Genomic DNA, 21,134 nt, shown 5'->3' on the forward strand with positions numbered 1-21,134 from the left:
AAAGACGGAATAAAACCTTTTAGGGTTTATCTGTGGGAGACAGATTAATCCTTTGATAGACTTGTCTATGTGAGACAAATTTGTTTATTATTAAGTCTTCAACTTTGGGTCGTAGCAACTCTTAGTTGTGGGTGAGATCAGCTAAGGGAATCAAATGCGCAGTATTCTGCTGGGATCAGAGGCGTAGGAGTACAACTGTACCTTGAATCAGTGGGAGACTGAGTGGGGTTCAACTATAGTCCAGTCCGAAGTTAGCTCGTAGTAGGCTAGTGTCTTTAGCGTCTTAATACAGTGTGTATTCAATCTGGACTAGGTCCCGGGGTTTTTTTGCATTTGCGGTTTCCTCGTTAACAAAATTCTGGTGTCTGTGTTATTTTTTTTTCCTCACTATATTTGTTATATAATTGAAATAATACAGGTTGTGCATTGAGATCGTCAATTGGTATAATCCAACCTTTGGTTTTTGATTGTCATTGATTGATCCTTGGACATTGTTCTTTGGTACCGTCCAAGTTATTCCTTGTGTTTGATTATTGACTCGCTAATTTTATTAGCTTGAGTAAATCAAAACAATAGAGAGATATTAACTCCTTAAGATACTTTTACCTAGATTGAGTCTGGCTGTCTAGTTGATTCTCTAGAAAGTATTTCGGAGTTAGTCCATACAGATTGCTAATCGAAATATTGGGTGGTGTTGTTAGACCCCCGCTTTTTCAATTGGTATCAGAGCCGGCAAACACGTTTAAGACCTCACAAGTCTGTGTTTGTAGTAATCTGGATCTGAGGACAGAATCTCTTACGCATACCAAAATTCCTCCTAAAGCTTTCAACTCTGTCAAGTGTCTCGGAAATACCTTAAAGGATCACTCCTTAGTTGATTCTTCCGAATCCCGAGGTAGGAAGACTGTCCCATCCTGTGTCGGCCACTCTTCCTCCAATGAGACATTGGACATAATGGAAAAAGTTGAAATGGAACTCACCATAATTTCAAAAAATTCTACAGAGTTTATTGATCTTCAGGATCATGAACAGCTCATTGATGAGTTTGAAAAATCTATTGATCGTGAACATGCGCTCTATAACATTATAGGGTCATTCTCTAAGGAAATTGAGAAACTTCTTCAAGAAAACAATCTACAGCGTGAAAAGATTTGTGATCTTGAAAAGCTGATCAAAGAAGGCTCAATTAGAGAAAAATGTTTGATCAAGACGCATTCATCTGATCTTGACAGACTTCGTGTTGAGAAAGAGAAACTTGAAGCATCACTTGTTCTAGCCCATGGACAGTGCAAATCCTTGCAAAAGGAAAACTTTTCCTTAAAGAAAAATTCTTCTGCACAAACTGATTCTCATAAGTTACTATACAAAATGAAGGTTTATCCAGATGAAGATTGTGTCAAGAAAAGTTTTCATAACTTACAATCTTCTCTAGTGGCTATGAAGTCTAAACAAGTGTCAGTTGTTGCTTCTCCTCCACGAACCTGTACCTTCTGTGGAAAAGGAAATCACTATGCTATCCGTTGTTTTTCCAGAAAGAAACAAATTACTAAACTTCGCAATTTGCTTCTTTCTACTGTCAATGGAGTAAATAGTCAGACGACTGCTGCAGTGAACCTCTTGCTCACAGGGAACCAGGCATCTTATAAAAATGATCTCTCTCCTAAAAATCATTACAGGACGTTGGTAAGGCCTAGTGGTATAATTTTTTGTGCTACCAATGAAAGCATGTCCTGTGCTTATAAGAACAACTCTGGTAAATCTAAGTCTAGTGTATGGAGACCCATTTCGTAAAATTCCCTAGAACCAGTTTCTAGAGGTCCTAGACTTTGTGATCAGAAAGGTTCGTCACCTGTGATTCCAGGAAGGATTGTGAGACCTACTCCTATATCTGGAAACTGCCAAGGAAGGACAAGAAATGCTGAGATTAGATATTCTGGAGGAAATCACAACTATTCTCTCAGAACTTATGGTGAGACTATGTTTCCCTCTGCTGCCTAGTAGCAGAAAGTTCTATTCTTGTGTCTAACTTGAGAGATACAAGGATGAGGTTTGAGAGATGCTCAAGTATTATGCTGGTTTTCTTTGGTTTGTATATATTATGTTGTAAAAGTTTTTAGTATTTCTTTCCTTTGTCACTGTGACATTTTGGGGATGAAGAATCTTTGAAAGCAACACAGTATGCAGTGTTCCTAATTGGGGCCATTTGTCATATGGGTTGCCCCACGAACGTCCGTATCTCCTCAAGGAACTCTAGGGTTTCTATCTAGGGTACACTCGAACATATATAAACTCTTATATGTGTTCATTATTCTTCAGAGAGGAACTCAATGGAAACTGTTCCTAAAGAAGAAGTTAACCCTACTGGTGCGGATGATCTCAAATGATGTGATTCTGATCAAGAGTTTATTCTGAAGAAGATGCTTGAAAGGAAATAGTATAACTCTTGGATTGGAGAATCTGTCAAGGATCTAATTCGTGTTCAGAATGAAGTTAAGAACGAACTTGCTAACCTTCAATTGCAGATAAACCAGCTTTTTGATGGACAGGAAAAAATCCTTGGTACTCAGAATATCTTGATCAGGAATCAGAAGAAAGTTATCCTTGACTGCACAAAGGCTCGTCATTATTCTCGCATTGTTGATCGAAAAACTAACGTTCTAACTTATGAACATGGTGTCTCTACAGTCAACAGGATCAAGGATATCAGTGATTCCTATTTCGATGGACCATTTCAGAGGTATGAAATCATCAAGGAAAACTGAGTTTATTAGTATTGCCTAGTATGTCTTATTTTTGGCTTAGATGGAAGAATAACTAGTGCTTTGAATAGAGATGATTGTGACTACACATAGCTATTATTTTCATCTTCTTGTTTTTAGCCTTTTTGGTTTAAATTTTCTAAAATTATTTGGAGGATGATGTTTTGCAGTATTTAATCTTTATGATTTGTTATACTGCAATTTGTTATGGGATATTGGTGTTTACGTTCGTGAACTATGTTGTCCCATATTTTGTCAAAGTAAAGTCGTTCATGATCGGTATTCGTTTATTGGTTTAAGAATGAATAGACTTTTGACAAATACAAAATTTAAGCCTATATTGTCAATCTTTGACGGAAGATAGGTTAAAATCTTTTGTATGCAAGGATGATGTCTATTAATGTTGTTGTGCATATAATGATAAAAGATAGAATGAATGCTTGTGTACTCCACGGTATTGATCTTCATTGACCCAATCTTTTTGTATTACCGTGAGGCGCCGCAATGTGTCTTATGTTGAGCACGATACAACGAAGTTGATTATTTTTTATTAGCTTTGTTGGTTGTTCCATGAGATACGTTATGTTGAGAATTTTGGAACTAAATTAATCATCTTGTTTGGTTATTTAGTTATTACTCCATAAGATTTTTCCTTGTGTTGACTATATGAACGATTAAGCCAATCACTCTCGTGTGACTAACTTAGTCGGTGTTCCGTAAGTTTACTTATGTTTAGCACAATCAATTAAATTGATCACTTTTCGTGGTTAATTTGATTACGTATTCCGATTAAATTAGTCATGGGTTTACTTATGGCTAATTTGATTGAGTTTTTGGATATAAAAATCATTCTCATGGTTTTGGTGTCCAATAAAAATCCTTATTTTCTCTTGAAATTAAGGTCGCTCGTTGTTGTTCTTTCGGGAATGACATCTTATGGGGGAGAGTTCATTTGAACGTGTGCTTAATGGTCATATCTTGAGGGGTGTGAGGCTGTGGAATTTTAGAGGGGTTATCTTGTATCTTTAAACTCCTTGATGAATGTTGTTAGCTTCGGCTATATTAAGATGATGTGTGTTCTTTCTTTTGGTCATGAAATGTCTCTTACGGAAATTTCATTATGATCCCGTTCTTTTATCTTTGCCAATTTTATTGACAAAAAGGGAGAAAATTAATATGTAGTTCACACTACAAATACATATGGTTTTCGGATCATTGTGTAAGGGGGAGTGGTTTCCATGTGATATGGAGTATTGACTAAGGAGGAGTGATACATATCACCATAGTATTATTGTTGAAGTTGTAATACAATTGAACTTTGACACTATATAATAATACTATGACACTGTATAACAATGATCTAGGACTATGTTTTCTCATTGTTATAACTACGGATCTTCAACAATGGTGATGCTAAACTTACAACCTTTGGGATTATTGGAGTACTTGGAAATGACGAAGATTTCGAGGAACATTGAAGATTAGACTTATGGAATAGGAGCTACTAAAGTTTTATTATCTTTTTTGTATTCCATATGTATTGATAGTTTTGTCACTAAAATTGACAAAGGGGGAGATTGTTAGAGCACTGCTCGGTCAAACTCGCATGCTTTGCTATCTCAAGCATGTTTATCAATGTTAGTGATCAAAACTATAAGTCTTGATTTCTAGTCTCTTATAGCTAAGTCTCGGACTAGGATAATAAGTGTAGTTGAGATCAAGGACTTCATGGCGATTCATCATACAAGAAGAAGAACTACTCAAGGAACCGGTGGAACTTCTCGACAAAAAGGTATGTGAAGACTTGAACTTATCTATCACTCAAAAGTCTATCTTTTCTATCTCCGACGCTGTGAGACAAAAGTCGTATGTTATATATATAGACTAGATTATACACAGTTGGTATTTCGAGCCGAGTATACCTCGCCTATCTATACCTCTAAATATATGTTGGTAAGCTTTTCGCTTCGACCAAGTTTATCTTTACCTAGTGACGAAAGTCATTATAAGTTTCAATCACTTTGAAAATTGCTCTGACGAAAAATGGTATGTGAATAACGGATATATAGCGTTCTCTGAGAATGTTTCAATGATTGGAATGAGAGTTTATATTACATAACCATGGATTCCTTGAACCGGAAGTATGGCAAGATCCAAGTCCGCGAACTGCCGAAGTTCTCAAACCCGAGAATTTCAGCTGGAGTTGACAAACTACTTGCGTGAGCCAAGTCCGCGAACCCAGTCCGAAAACCGGCGAAGTTCTCATCCCGAGAATTTCTGTTGGAGTTTGTAAACTCTGTCCGGTATCTTAAGTCCGCGAACCTAGTCTGCGAACTTGAGAAGGTTATATATCTAAAGATGATTTCTGAACTTAATCTTAAAAGACTAAGGAATTCTTTTGCAAACCGTGGCTATAAAAGTTCATGAACCGGTTCATGTGAGTCAATTCATCTTTGCTTCAATTGTGTCTTGTGTAGTTACATAAGATTTCCTTGCAATTGAACAACTCTCTAACTAGTTCATTTGAGTCACTTGAACTAGTTATGGTGAAGAAGAACATGGTTGATATGAAATGCTCATATGGCTAACCTTTTGGTTGACTATTGTTGAACCAACAATGTACATGTTTGGGTACGGTTAACAAACCTAGAAGCGTACAGTACAATTGTGTATGACAAGCTAAGTTTTCAATCTAACGGTTGAGAAATATTAGCTTGAATCTAAATCAGGTTCTCATCTAACGGTGGATATTGATTGTTTTGTAACTAAGGCAAAACCTGATTTGAAGGACTATATAAGGGGACATCTAGCAACTCTGCAAAACTAATCCCCACACTTTTGTGTGATACTAGTTTGCGTGCTAGAGTCGGTTCTCCTTTAACCTTTGATTTTCTTCTTCTAAAACCAGGTTAACAACTTAAAGACTTCATTGGGACTGTGAAGCCAGACCGATGCTACTTCTATCGTAGTTGTGTGATCTGATCTTGCATCTTCTATCGTACGAGTACAATCAGATTGATTGGCTTGAGATCGTGAGAGTTCTCCGATAGGCAAGATATAAAAAGTAATCACAAACATCTTCGTCTCATCGTTTGTGATTCCACAACATCTTGTTTCGCTACCATACGATTAAGATTGTTGTGAGGTGATTGATTAATCTAGGTTGTTCTTAGGGAATATAAGACCGGATTATAAATTGGTTCCTGTTCACCTTGATTATTATCAAAAGACGGAATAAAACCTTTTAGGGTTTATCCGTGGGAGACAGATTGATCCTTTGATAGACTTGTCTGTTTGAGACAGATTTGTTTATTGTCAAGTCTTCGACTTTGGGTCGTAGAAAATCTTAGTTGTGGGTGAGATCAGCTAAGGGAATCAAGTGCGTAGTATCCTGCTGGGATCAGAGGCGTAGGAGTACAACTGTACCTTGGATTAGTCGGAGACTGATTGGGGTTCAACTATAGTCCAGTACGAAGTTAGCTTGGAGTAGGCTAGTATCTATAGCGGCTTAATACAGTGTGTATTCAATATGGACTAGGTCTCGGGGTTTTTCTGCATTTGCGGTTTTCTCATTAACAAAATTTATGGTGTCTGTGTTATTTCATTTTCCGCATTATATTGTTTATCTTTATAATTGAAATAATACAGGTTGTGCATTAAGATCATCAATTAGTATAATCCAACCTTTGGTTGTTGATTGTCATTGATTGATCCTTGGACATTGGTCTTTGGTACCGTCCAAGTTATTCCTTGTGTTTGATTAGGACTCGTTGATTTCTATTAGCTTGAGTAAATTAAAACAAGAGAGAGATATTAACTACTTGAGATACTTTTACCTAGATTGAGTCTGACTGTCTAGTTGATTCTCTAGAAAGTATTTCGGAGTTAGTCCATACATATTGCTAATCGAAATATTGGGTGGTGTTGTTAGACCCCCGCTTTTTCAGTTTGTTCTATTCCCTGTTTATAAATAAACATAATAGATTCAACTTCTGAGCATACATGAAATATTAGTTGTTTCACGAAAACGTAAAGGCACAAATATCTCATAACACTTTTGCAATAATTAAACAACCAATGATTAAATATTGTAAGTACTTCCATCATCTTACCTAATAAATGAACTTGTAAAGAACACACATGTTGATCTGTTCTTAGAAGGAAGAATGAATCTTTTCCGCTTGGATTTACACCAAGATTGGCTACCAAAAGCGTATAAAAATATTTCCTTGATAGAGAAGAAGATGCACATATATATAAATATATAACTCATTAAGAATCGTGCATCATATGTTCACATATAAACCAAGAAGGTCATGAACATTCAAGCATTAACTGAGTTCAATAACATCAAGACTTAAACTATGAATCATGATCAAAAGAGATTTAATGATCAAAGTTGTCTTAGAAGTGTGAGAGAGAGTTTTTCTAATGCCAAAAATATTATAGAAATAGTTTGTATGCATCTAAAAATATTTGGCAGGAACTCAACTTCAAGTTACAAAAGAAAGACTTAAACGATAGCTTGTGAATTTTAGCCTTCATGGTACATGTACCAGTTTGCACACTATCATTTAAAAAAAAAAGTGTCCAAGAACTTTTTATTATGCAAACAATTATGTAAACTCTCTAGTCCACAAAATCATGGTATACGTACCTGTATGTGTACCCTCCTGTAGACGTCGATATTCGATAAGCTTGTTTTGCCCAAAAATTCTCCGTATCCGAACTCGGAATGACCTCATTCCCTTTGTATTGTTTATCTAATTGAATTATCTTCAAGACGGTGATGATAAATCCTTATTTGAATGATTTAAGCATGGTCTTTGGCCCGTCTCTTGATTTTAAGCATCTTTGCTCCTTTTCGTCACACTTTTCCACTTCTCTTCGACTTGGGAACTTGGATACTTGCAATACTTCTCTTCTTAGATCTTTTTAGTACTTTGTAGATCCTTTTCACCTAATAAATACAAATAAGAGAAAACAAGAGTGATAACAAGAATACATGCAAGAATAATAGCCAACATGATATGTGCGCCCTAATTCTTTATCCTTCCTCAATGTATTCATAATAGGGCATTTATTGGTGAGGATGTACTTTCAACGCATCAAGTTGTGTTGGGGTGAACAATGTCTTGCTTACCACGGGTGGTTGAAACAAACTTTTTCGCATCTATGGATTTTTCACCATCTATAGTTTTTTGGCTTACTTCGTTTTTTCTTCCATCAATTCTTGAGTTTTACTTTTGGATTATCATGAAAGATATCACTTTTAGACCCATTCATATCTAAATCCGTCTTTCCCAAGAAATTTTTAACTTCCAACATCATGGATTTTTCCTTTTCCATACTCATGGAAGTTTCTGGGAGATCATTCCTTTTCACATTCAATACATCATTGACTTTCTTTGGTACCCACTTATGAGTGTGTTTAGGAACAACCAGAAACTTCTTCCCATTATTCTCTTCAACATTTCTCAAAAGAAAATTGGATTGAATATTCTTTTGAAAGTTAGTCTTTCTTCATTTGGGAGCATCATATCTTGTCTTTGTCTTTACAAAGTTAACCTTTTGATAATCATTACAATTGTGAAAAGGCTTTGTATGACGGTTATAGGCAAATCTTGGTTTATCGTATCACTGATTCCTTTTCCTAAAGGTTGGACAGTTATAACCTGTAATATTAAGGGGATTAACCTTAATATATGATCTAGGTTTCGTAACTTCTTGTGGTACCCAAACAAGAAAACCATGAAGTTTCTCATTTATTATACGAAAACAACATCCCCCTTGCAGGTGACCTTTATTTCTGCAATAATAGCAAACATAAGGAATGTTCTTACCTGGCTTTGTGTGTGCTGGCTTTGGAGGTTGATATTGAAAAGGCGAGGGTACCCAAATATACCTCAACCTAAAACTTTTCCTACCTATAAGTCCTTTCTCCGAAAGTGATTGTCTATGGACTGAGTCGAGACAATACAACTAATAGGTTCACACTTCGTGTGATCGTCTATGGATACGAGATCGAGACAATATAACAACGAAGTATGTTTACTTGATACAAAGGTTCGGACTTAACCAAACACAATAGGATTGCTTATCAAGTAAATAGGAATTAACGTTTGTGTAATTTACTTTAATTATAATAAAACAATTATAATGCGGAATATAAAAGTAAATGACACAGCAAGATTTTGTTAACGAGGAAACCCAAAATGAAGAAAACCCCCGAGACCTAGTCCAGAATTGAATACTCTCAGGATTAAGCCGCTACACAAAATTACACTTAACTTCGTATAATTGAGACCAAGTAACTAACCCTATAGTTCACCTAGTTCTGTCTGTATTCCCACGCCTCCAACTTATAAATAAGTCATGTACATGGAACAGTCCCTTTGGTTCGTATTCCAAACAGTAAAGGAACAAGAAATCTGTTTGGTAACAAATCTATTCAACCAAGTGATATGAGTCGTACAAAGGCTCTTCCGTTTATCTTAACATACACTCCTTCGTCCGGTCTAGATCTATCTTATATTCAATCACCCCGAAGGTAATCGGTTAAGATTAAGCCAACAACACCTTTAATCACAAGGAAACGTGTTGATGCCGATCTATTCAATTAATCAATCAAATCTACCACAAGGATAAACCGATTATTAATTGGATCCTCTTTTCCCAAACAAGTATTGTGCACACCAAAGATTATAAAACCTAAGTCAGATCTTCAATATATTCTTTGTCTCCAAATCTTCTTAAATCTTCAATAAACACCTGCACACAATCACTTGAATCTCTTATGATCAATCACGCACAGAACGGAGTCTGTTAACAATGGATTATCACAAGATCGTCTTTAGAACTACAACAGTCTAAAGATCCCTGTCGAAACTCTGATCTAGTTTGAGTGAATCTTATATCAGAAGAGAAGATTCTCAAGAATAAACAAACTAGGTGCAATCAGATTTCAACCACCGCTAGTCAATCAAATTAATCGAAAACAAAGATAAACCGCAATTATCTAGTTTCCCACCAACGGGTCGCGCTAGAGCTTCTCAATCCCAAAGAATACTTTAAATCGAGCGGCGTAAGAGATTTCACCTAATTAGATTACTCTCCTCTCCGATAGGTGGCTTCACCAGTAACAAAGACAAAAGAGGAAGTCTGTTGTTACGAAGGATTAGTTTGCTTGTAAAGACAAACTTCGGTATTTATAGACAAGGAAGTTCGGGCACCAAGGAATTTCCAAAACCGAAAATATTCTCAAGATATTCATAAATCACAAATTCAGTTTCCATAATTCCTGGAAATGCTCTGTCCAAAAATAGCGATCGAAATCTCTCGGAAAATCTAATTAGTAAATGCACATTACTAATTCTGTAATTTCCCTACAAAATGAAATTAATAACCTTAATTAAAAGATTCTTAAATTATTTATGTTTCGATCCTGGGATTCTCTTCCCTTAGTCGTTAAGGAATATCTTTGAACAATTATAGAAATAAACATTCACAACACGTGTTCAAAGTTTGTCGACATCTTTACTTTGTAAGTGACACTTACAAACTTGAAACCGATTTGCCACACTTCCAAACAAGTTTAGAATTGGTTCGTCTGACTTTCAAGAACTATGTGATTGATCAAACCAACATTCAATCACAATCATGGGCTTACGGTTCTACCAAAACAAGTTTTGGTTCTACCTCCATGTGAGTACTACGCATAGTCACACTAGCTTACCAAAAAATCGGTTGACTAGGTACTATGATCGGTTCCCCACATATATTGGTATCTAATTTATATGTGTTGCACATGTCCATAGGATCGGTTCCCCTTTCTGCTATAAACCTTGCTGCACCTCATACAAGGATCGGTTCCCTTTCATGTATTGCACCCCTTAGGATTGGTTCCATTTCCCTTACTAGGATCGGTTCCCTTTCCCTTACGCGGTCAGACATACAAAATCCGATCATACCTCAGGTGATTACTTAAGATTGGTTTTACTAATAAAAGTTCTACCAATACGTAAGTCGGGCCTTTGTGAATAGTTCTACCAAGAACACAACATGTTGTGAGAGGTTACTCTATCACACATATTGGTTGTTCATAAGATATGCAATTAATAACAAAACCAATAACACCTGGCAATTTCCTTTTCGGTTCACAAAACAAGTTTATGAACTTATTTCCTTAGAACACATGTAAACATTGTTCCCTATGATGAAATCCTCACCTCATACCCATACATAATCACAATAGCATTCAAATGATTATGGCGATGTCTTATCTACAAAGTTTAATGGTTCAGCAGTAAACTTCGTATTGTATTCCTTAATACCATGTCTATATAGAGTTCATATATGCTTCACAGTTATGTTTTCAACATGCACGACTTGAAAGATACGTTAGGGAATGAAACAGTTCAAGTCAAATATCACTAACTCGAGTGGAATGATGATTGTTGTTGTTATAGCTCCGTACTTCTTCACATCTTCAAGTCTTCGCAATACTTGTAATGTCTCATATCCTAATGCTTTCAAGCTAACCTATACGAAGTTCACTCTAGTACATAATCAAGCGACTCTTAACATGAGTTTTGATTCACTAAAATATGACAACCAAACTTGACATACCAATGCTTGGTGGGTTCAACCGAGCAATTCTCTAACAATCTCCCCCTTTGTCAATTTTAGTGACAAAACTTTTACATCATATGGATAAACAAATTACAAGAATTCATTACACATCCGCTTGATTCCCGATTCAACAACACAGTAAAACTTGTTACATTCAATCCTTGAAAATGTTGTTGTTAACATTATAATAGCAAAGCTAATACTCCCCCTAAGGAAGATAGGTAGATATTCAATCCGCACGTCTTTGTTATACTAATTTATATGACATGTTACTCCCCCTTATTCTGTGCTTTCACTCTTTCGTTAGATAAAACATTCAAGTACCAATGCTCTTTTGCCTAGCAATGCCAATCAATATAAAATATCAATGCCAGCATCACCTGTTTACTCCATATATTTCTCCCCCTTTTTGTCAAAAAAATGACAAAGAAACGAAAAATAAAGGACAACACGAAAAGAATCTTACAAATCTCAGCATAGACTTGCAAACCTATAGAGTTAGGCACGAGGGTTCCACACATCACATTCTGGTAACCAATATCAAAACCAAAACTACAAGTAGTCTTATTTTGATATGTTATCAAGGAAACAATTGCCCAAAACAATTTTTCCTATTTAGTTTAGAAAACCAAAAAAATAACTAATCACATTAGTCCCTTTGCTAAACCGATTGTTCAAAAACAATCGCTTAATTCGATAAGACCAAAATAAAGATAAACTTCATCTTTGTCATCATGTTCTAATTATCCATAATCTTAGACCTTTCAATTTTAAACAAGCCAAATACTAGGTTAGTTAACTAGCATTTTTTTGTTTAGGCATACGATTAGACTTGAATAACTGAAACCTCACTTCGATAAGTCTAACTAAGATCAGAATTAACTTAGTTTCTTATCCAGAATCGAATTGGATTAAACAACTCATCCCGTACACACATATTATTTCGTTAAGCCATAAATAATTCATACAAACCAAAATAAATCAACTTGCGTAATTATTCACCTCAACCGGAAGCAATTGAATCAACATAGACACTATAAGCACCGCAATTGCACCGAAATTTTGTAAGCCTAAACCAGCGATACCATACAAAAGCAAGATAACAATAGTTTTTCTTAACCGGAACCAATTGAATCACACACACACATCAACTGTACCGAAATTTTGTAAGCCTAAACGATTGATACCATACAATAAAGCAAGATAACAATTGTTTTTCTTAACAGGAACCAATTGAAACACACATCCACACACACATCATGGAATAAATATCAATTGAACCTCAATTTCGTTAAGCAAAAGCAACAAATATATAATATAAACTCAAGCTTTTCTTGAAAAGGAAAACAATTAACTAACAGGATTGTTACCTCACATTTCGCATCCACTTCTCCAATATGATAGCATCTTCGTCCAGGGAGAATTGATATCGGAATATCACCACGTTGTCATCCTTATGCACAAACAAAAGAATAACAACATACCTCAACCTTTACCAGAGAAAGGTTGAAAACCGGTTTTAACAATTGTAAGCAAAAGTTGAAAACCGTCGAAACACATATGCTTTTATGCTAAATCAAAACCGATTCAACATATTGTGACTTTTTCACATACTGTTTCTATCAGAACCCCTCATAATCCTTTGATAAATCCTACCTACTAGGGCTAGAACTTAATCCCGCTAAATCAAAAAGTCACCCAAACCATGAGGGTTCACAATATATGAGATCGAATTAAGGTAGTAAAACCGAAATTAAACATCTCATAAAAATACATAGCAATAAGGTAAAAGCAATTAAGCACAGGCTGTGTAAACCGAAAACTATCACAAGAAAATTACTCAAGTCAAATAATTTTATTCATAATAGTTTTATTCATAATAGACCAATACAATCAATGAAAGAAATCAAAAATTGACGTATATTCTTTCTTTGCAACCTAATCCTTCATATCAGAACTGAATGAAGGTGCATTACTACTTTTCATCTTTTGAATTTCTTCAAGTAGAAAGCCTTGATGCTTGACCAGAATCTCTTGCAGATGAGAAATCTTCGTGAAGAATTCTGCAAGAGCATGTAATTATGTCTTCGATTGAACACAAAAGTGTGTCAATGCCTCAATACACTGATCTTTCTTCAGAGTATTCTCTTTTTCCTTCTTGCTAAGCCAATCTCCCTTTCTGATTTTACCCTTAAAGTCAAGAGATAAACCGGACTTAGTTTTAAGATGATCTTTCTGATCTTGCATCTTCTATAGAGAAACCATGTGATCCAGACCCATAGTTCGGACAAGCAATGATCGAAATGGGAGAAGAGTCTTTTTATATTTTTCATACTACCGAAAATATAATATTCCTAAAAATACGAATATAACAAATATCTTCAAATACTAGATATTATTTCCATAATCTACACACAAGTGCCTTGATTTTTCTTCTTCCTCACTCAAAATTTGGCACACGAGGTGAGGAAAATACCGATCATGCGGCATTAGTATGAGAATTTATCTCATTATGGAACTTTGAACAACCAGAGTGTTCTTGATCTAGTATAGTATGAAAAGATCTTTTTTTGTTACCTCGAGCTAACGGAGTATCTTGAGATAGACTGGAATTGCACACGCAACTTTTAGCAATTCTGTTTTTAAGACCGTTTTTGCATCTTGTCTTATTTTTCCCTTTATCATTAGATGATTTAATAACATCCGAAGACATGTCCATTCTTAAAATAGGTAAATCACTAATGGAGGAGGAAGAAATAAGATTGACAACTAATGCAATATATTAGATGTTTCCTCTTCTTCAGAATCGTATGAATCAGAGGTCTCATCTAGAGTGACAGCCAATGCCTTGCTTCCAGTGTATTTCTTAAGATTGGGATAGTCTTTAGAAATATAACCAAACCCTTTACACTTGAAGCACTGTGGCTGTATTCATCATCTTCTTCCCGATCCTTCTTGACAGGAACTCGATCATGTGGTCGAGAAGATCGATAAGTATCCTTAACGAATCTCTTGTTTCTCTTCTTCAAGAGATATCGAAACTGTATAGTAATCAATGACAATGATTGTTCAATTTTATCATCAGAATTTTCTGCAATCTGTTCACTTGAATCATCCAACTGTCTATTCCTTCCAATTGGATCATTTGGAATTTTTTCTTTTAAAGCGATTCCTTTATTTTGAATAGATTGTGATTCATGATCAAATATCTTTAACTTACCAAAGAGTGTGCTTTGTGAGAGAGTTGAAAGATCATTTTCTTCTATGATTGCATGTTTCTTAGAATCGTATCTTGATGGCAATGATCTGAGAATCTTGCATACTATATCATTTTCAGAAATAGTCTTTCCTAACGAGAAAGAAGCATTAATTATCTCAGAGAGTTTGATGTGAAACTCCTCAAAAGTATCGTTGACATCCATTCGATGGTTTTACCACTTGGAAGTGAGGGTTTGAAGTCTAGCTTCTTTCTCTGACGAATTTCCTTCGAATACAATCTGAAGATTATCCCAAGCTTCTTTCGAAGTTTGACATGTAGACACATGATGTTGTAAGTCACGACTTAAAGCATGAATAATAGCATTCAAACCATCTGAATTCTGTTTTTCCATTGTCTTTTCTTCGCTCGAAAATTCCGTTAAGCGTTTAAACTCAGTTTCTGAATTTTCTCTCTTTGGAGGAGTATAACCATCGACGACTAATAGCCAAGTATTAAAGTCTCAAGATTGAAGAAAAGATCTCATAGCAGATTTCCACCATAGATAGTTTGTTCCGTCAAATCTTGGCGGCACGTTAATTGAATTCGATTCATGAGAACTCGAGTTCATTCTTATAGGATGGATCGCACCAAACACAGATTGTTAAATCTTTTCGTGTTTGCCTGCTCTGATACCAATTGAAAAGGCGAGGGTACCCAAATATACCTCAAGCTAAAACTTTTCCTACCTATAAGTCCTTTCTCCGAAAGTGATTGTCTATGGACTGAATCGAGACATTACAACTAATCGGTTCACACTTCGTGTGATCGTCTATGGATACGAGATCGAGACAATACAAGAACGAAGTATATTTACTTGATACAAAGGTTCGGACTTAACCAAACACAATAGGATTGCTTTTCAAGTAAATAGGAATTAACGTTTGTGCAATTTACTTTAATTATAATAAAACAATTATAATGCGGAATATAAAAGTAAATGACACGGCAAGATTTTGTTAACGAGGAAACCGAAAATGCAGAAAAACCCTGGGACCTAGTCCAGAATCGAATACTTTCAGGATTAAGCCGCTACACAAAATTACACTTAACTTCGTATAGTTGAGACTAAGTAACTAACCCTATAATTCACCTAGTTCCGTCTGTATTCCCACGCCTATAACTTATAAATAAGTCACATACTTGGAACAATCCCTTCGGTTCGTATTCCAAACAGTAAAGGAACAAGAAATCTGTTTGGTAACAACTCTATTCAACCAAGTGATATGAGTTGGACAAAGGCTCTTCCGTTTATCTTAACATAAACTCCTTCGTCGGGTCTAGATCTATCTTATGTTCAATCACCCGAAGGTAATCAGTTAAGATTAAGCCAACAACACCTTTAATCACAAGGAAACGTGTTGATGTCGATCTACTCAATTAATCAATCAAATCTACCACAAGGATAAACCGATTATTAATTGGATCCTCTTTTCCCAAACAAGTATTGTGCACACCAAAGATTATAAAACCCAAGTCAGATCTTCAATATCTTCTTTGTCTTCAAATCTTCAATAAACATCTGCACACAATCACTTGAATCTCTTGTGATCAATCACGCACGTAACGGAGTCTGTTAACAATGGATTATCACAAGATCGTATTCAGAACTAACAACGGTCTAAAGATCCCTGTCGAAACTCTGATCTAGTTTGAGTGAATCTTATATCAGAAGAGAAGATTCTCAAGAATAAACAAACTAGGTGCAATCATATTTCAACCACCGTTAGTCAATCAAATCAATAGAAAACAGATAAACCGCAATTATCTAGTTTCCCACCAACGGGTCGCGCTAGAGATTCTCAATCCCAAAGAAGACTTTAAATCGAGCGGACGTAAGAGATTTCACCTAATTAGATTACTCTCCTCTCCGATAGGCGGCTTCACCAGTAACAAAGAAAAAAGAGGAAGTTTGTTGTTACGAAGGATTAGTTTGCTTGTAAAGACAAACTTTGGTATTTATAGACAAGGAAGTTTGGATACCAAGGAATTTCCAAAACCGAAAATATTATCAAGATATTCATAAAGCACAAATTCAGTTTCCATTATTCCTGAAAATGCTCTGTCCAAAAATAGCGATCGAAATCTCTCGGAAAATCTAATTTGTAAATGCACATTACTAATTCTGTAATTTCCCTACAAAATGAAATTAATAACCTTAATTAAAAGATTCTTAACTTACTTATGTTTCGACCCTGGGACTCTCTTCCCTTAGACGTTAAGGAATATATTTGAACAATTATAGAAATAAACATTCACAGCATGTGTTCAAAGTTTGTCGACATCTTTACTTTGTAAGTTCTCTTTCACACTTACAACCTTGAAACCGATTTGCCACACTTCCAAACAAGTTTAGAATTGGTTCATATGACTTTCAAGAACTATGTGATTGATCGAACCAATATTCAATCACAATCATGGGTTTACTGTTCTACCAAAACAAGTTTCGGTTCTACCTCCATGTGAGTACTACGCATAGTCACACTAGCTTATCAAAGAATCGGTTGACTAGGTACTAGGATTGGTTCCCCACATATATTGGTATCTAACTTATATGTATTGCACATGTCCATAGGATCGGTTCCCCTTTCTGCTATAAACCTTGTTGCACCTGATACAAGGATCGTTTCCCTTTAATGTACTGCACCCCTTAGGATCGGTTCCCTTTCCCTTACTAGGATCGGTTCCCTTTCCCTTACGCGGTCAGATATACAAAATCCGATCATACCTCAGGTGATTACTTAAGATTGGGTTTACTAATAAAAGTTCTACCAATACATAAGTCAGGCCTTTGTGAATAGTTCTACCAAGAGCACAACAAGTTTTGAGCGGTTATACTCTATCACACATATTGGTTGTTTATAAGATATGTAATGAATAACAAAACCAATAACACCTGGCAATTTCCTTTTCGGTTCACAAAACAAGTTTATGAACTTACTTCCTTAGAACACATGTAAACATTGTTCCCTAGGATGAAATCCTCACCTCATACCCATACATAATCACAATAGCATTCAAATGATTATGACGATGTCTTATCTACATAGTTTAATGGTTAAGCAATAAACCTCGTATTGTATTACTTAATACTATGTCTATCTATAGTTCATATATGCTTCGCAGTTATGTTTTCAATATGCACGACTTGAAAGATACGTTAGGGAATGAAACAATTCAAGTCAAATATCACTAACCTCGAGTGGAAGGATGATTGTTGTTGTTGTAGCTCCGTACTTCTTCACATCTTCAAGTCTTCGCAATACTTGTAATGTATCATATCCTAATGCTTTCAATCTAACCTATATGAAGTTCACTCTAGTACATAATCAAGCGACTCTTAACATGAGGTTTGATTCACTAAAATTTGACAACCAAACTTGACATACCAACGCTTGGTGGGTTCAACCGAGCAATACTCTAACAGATATACTTTGCTCTTCCGAACCTTAACTGGCGGTGTAGGTGTTTATATTTTCCACTAGTGGAAACCTTTGGTTGAGAAGAATCACTAGCCTTGACAAATTTTACCTCCTTGCTAATACTAGAAGCATTTATTCCCTTATAGCCCAATCCCCGTGTATCACGATGATTTTTTACTTGCTCCAAGCATAGTGGTTAATTTTTTTGAACCATTATTGAACCTTTTCAAGTCATCTTCCAACATCTTGATTTTATCAAGAGAAATAACTAAATCATCCTCAAGGCGATTTTCTATATCTTCAAAACTAATTTGTTGAGAGTTAATCTTTGCTTCAGATTCTGTAAGTTTCTCTTCCAACAAAAAGTTTTTTTGGTAAATATTATCACATTCAAGTGACTTCTTACGTAGGTCTTCCTCAGAATCTTTGAGGAACAGTTCGTTAGAGCGATTCGAAACAAAAAGGCATGCATAAATTCTTCTCAATTTCCTGTTTCCTTGACATATATGGGTCAGAAAAGGAGTCACACAAGGAATCGTCAACTTTCCAACTCGTCCAACAACTTAACATAATCTGAGATTTCCTCATCAACGTCTCTATCAATATCTGAGTCACCTTCATCTAAAAGTTCATCCAACTGTTCTTGTAGGCTTGTTTCCTAGTTATCAACAGTTTCTACTTTAGTAGGATGTTTAGATATTGATCTAGATGTGACAGTTTCCTCAGAAGTTGGATCCAAACTTTGATCAAAATCAACTAGTTGATTCTGAAATGGCGATACGTTTATAGAGATTTCACTCTTTCCATATAATCATACTGGTTCAAACACATACTTATTAGGTCTTAATGTGTTTGCCTGCTATGATACCAATTTAAAACATTGGGGGTACCATAATACACCACCAACGTTTTCGTAGGCAGTCTGTATGGACAAAAACTCAACACAACTCCGAAACTAGAAACTCAATCAAAGAAAGTGTCGAGAGTTATCTCTCTCTCTCTCTATGTCTCTCTCTCTCTCTTGTTGTTAGAACGTTTACAGAAATGAATTAGTGAACCTAACTACAAAGAGAGTTCTTGGACGGTACCAAAGACCATTATCCAAGGATCAATCAAGTCTTATCCAACAAACAAAGTTGGACCTATCTATTGTGATTGATCAACGCACAACCTTTGATATTTCAATTACAAAGATAAACAATATAATGCGGAAAAAGAAATAACACAGACACCAGGAAATTTTGTTAACGAGGAAACCACAAATGTAGAAAAACCCCGGGACCTAGTCCAGATTGAACACCAAACTTTATTAAGACGCTACAGAAACTAGCCTACCACCAATTGACTTCGATCTGGAATGTAATTGAGCCTGAACTCAGTCTCCCACTGATTCAGGTACATCCTCGCTCCTTACGCCTCTTTAATCCTAGCAGGACTCTGCACAATTGATTTCCTTAGATGGTCTCACACCAACTAAGAGTTGATTCAACTCAATTGAAGACTTTAAACCAAATTTTCCTCCTACAGATTAAGCCTATAATTGATTTCCTGATATGATCTAAACGGATGATCATATCAAACGATGGATCCAAGTGATGGAAATCGATAACAACTTGACAAAAGTTTGGCTATCTTCAAAATCCGAACTTATGCAAACCGAAGTGCATCCTAGATTATTATTCACCTTATAAGTACAAAACTTGCGGAATCAACAAAGTATTGGATGAAGAGAACTTTGTTGATTACTATCTATCTTGATCGTTGGAGCAAGGCTCTACAAACAATCAAGATCAGGATACTCGAGTTATCAAGATAATAGATAACTGGACCTGGCTTCACGAATCCCAATGAAGTAATTATAGTCGCTAAACCCTAAAAGGGTTTCTGGAGAGGATGGCTCTAGATACAACTAGGACGCACCAAAAAGTAGTATCAGGATTCAAAGATCCCAGTTGCCAAGAGTTCCACTTATATAGACTTCAAAGCCTAGGTTGTTTTAGGTTTAAGCTAAGATATCTTTGGAACTAAGCAAACAATATTCACCGTTAGATGAAAGCTTTGAATCTTAATCACATATACAAGATATACACTTTGGTTAGGTAAACCGTAACCGAACCGTGTATAAAGAATATGTCTAACATGGTTAGCCGAAACTAGCCGATTTGAACTTTAAAAGGTTAATACTCATTTTTCATGTTCACTAAGACATTAATATTGAGCCACAATCATGTGATCAAATGAATCTAGTATTAATTACAGAATTGGTCAAATGCAAATCACTTCATAAAAATAATCTAATTACACTTGAATCATATATAGTCGGCATAGTTTGTAAATGTACAAGGTACAATTACTTGAATCGTTCGTGAATCAGCTGAGTCACAATATGCGAATCGGTTTGCAAACTTATAAGCAATAACCGAGTTCTAGAGTTGACAGAACTTTTGCATTACACGTACAGGTTTGCTAACTTAGGTGCAACTCAAAGTTCCGGAGTTGACAAAACTTTTTTTAGTTCACGTACCGCTTTGCAAACTCAAGACTTTTTACCGGTTCCAGAGTTCACATAACTTTTTCAGTTTACGTACTGATTTGGGTACTAAACTGGTTCTAGAACATAGAACTGTTTTTGCTCGCGTACCTACTTGATTATTTTAACCCGATTCCCTTACCACGGTTCCAAAATGGTTTGAATCGAATATGCATACCTCTTCAGATCACGAAACAAACAGATTTTCCCATGATGTGCATACGAATATATATATATCACACAAATCTAAAAGTCGATATATAGCTACTCCGCTACGTGTACGAGTACATGTAATACGGCTTCAGACATATAACAGTTTTCCCAATTTGTAAGTCTAATAACACTGTCTTGTATTCCGAATAAATTAGTTATATATTTATCTAAATCAGTTCGAAATATTCCTGAATAATATCAATGACACATATCACTGTTCCAGGCTATTTTCGAATGATAAACTTGAATCATGATTTGGTTCCGAATAATAAATTTTTCTCCACCGGAATTTGATCAAGTATGAACAAATGCTCATTAAGCTT

Source organism: Papaver somniferum, unplaced genomic scaffold, assembly GCF_003573695.1.
Source record: "Papaver somniferum cultivar HN1 unplaced genomic scaffold, ASM357369v1 unplaced-scaffold_128, whole genome shotgun sequence".
Taxonomy (NCBI): Eukaryota; Viridiplantae; Streptophyta; class Magnoliopsida; order Ranunculales; family Papaveraceae; genus Papaver; species Papaver somniferum.